Consider the following 1135-nt stretch of genomic DNA (forward strand, 5'->3'; position numbering starts at 1 on the left):
TTAGCAGGCCTGGGCCAGATTCAAACCCACCACCCTAGGTGTATGTGGCCAGTGCCCTGCTGACTGAGCTAAGGGCACCGTCATATTACTGAATTTTTTATGGGCTTTCTCAGTGCTTGCTAGAACTATTATTATACCCTTTCTTTCTTAATGTTAAATGTTACTTCATTTCACATGTAAATTTTAACCTGTAAGTTTATATGGAGATTAGTTATACTACTATGTATGGTTTTTAATAGTGAGTGACTTGTGGTGTGGCTGGAGCCTGTGTTAGCATCTCTGACCACCTAGTGAATGACAGATACCTTCTTGTATGCTGTTGATAACGTAACTCCTAATTTGTTTGGATACATTTTCCAGGTTCCTCTTCAATTTTCCCATTCTTTTACTTTTGAACTTCCTTAACATCTTATTTTACATGTGGTTTTAGGCCAATATGGTAGTTTGATTTTTAATGAAAGAATGCAGTCTATGTTGTGTAATAGTTGATATACAGTAGAAAGTCCATAGTTGACCACCTCCCTGCATTTGCCACATTCTTAGGTTGACCTAATTTTCATCAACTTAACATGCACACATACATATCAGTATAATAGGCCTAGTTCCTTATGTTGACACCTCCATATGTTAACCAGTTTTTTACAATCCCTTGCATAGTCAACTCATAGAGGTTCTATTGTATTTGATATTTTTTCCTGGTATACTTTAAGCAATTTATTTACTTGTTGTAGTTGTAGAAGCATTGTAGTATAGTAGTGAAAGCACAGACTCTGGAACCACACTACCTTAGCTAAAATTTCAACTACCACCTTCAAGCTGGACACATTAATTAACATAGATTACTTCAATTTTCTCATCTGTAAAATATGCAATACTTCCCTCACAGAGTTTTAGTGAGAATTAAACGAATGAACATAGTAAAGTACTCTATACCTTTTGGCTACCCTTATTATTTACTTTGGCATTCTTTCCCATAGTTTGCTAATTTGATCAATACCTTTTATTTCTTCTTTTTCTAATTAGGAACCTGTATAATTTTGTGAAACATATATTTGGTCTTTGGCCCTGTTTCCTGGTATACGACTCCTAAAATCCTTAGAATCTCTTTTTGTATGCTAATGATTGATAGATTGAA

This window comes from Otolemur garnettii, unplaced genomic scaffold (genome assembly GCF_000181295.1).
Source record: "Otolemur garnettii isolate 467f Iridium unplaced genomic scaffold, OtoGar3 scaffold00449, whole genome shotgun sequence".
NCBI classification, from domain to species: domain Eukaryota; kingdom Metazoa; phylum Chordata; class Mammalia; order Primates; family Galagidae; genus Otolemur; species Otolemur garnettii.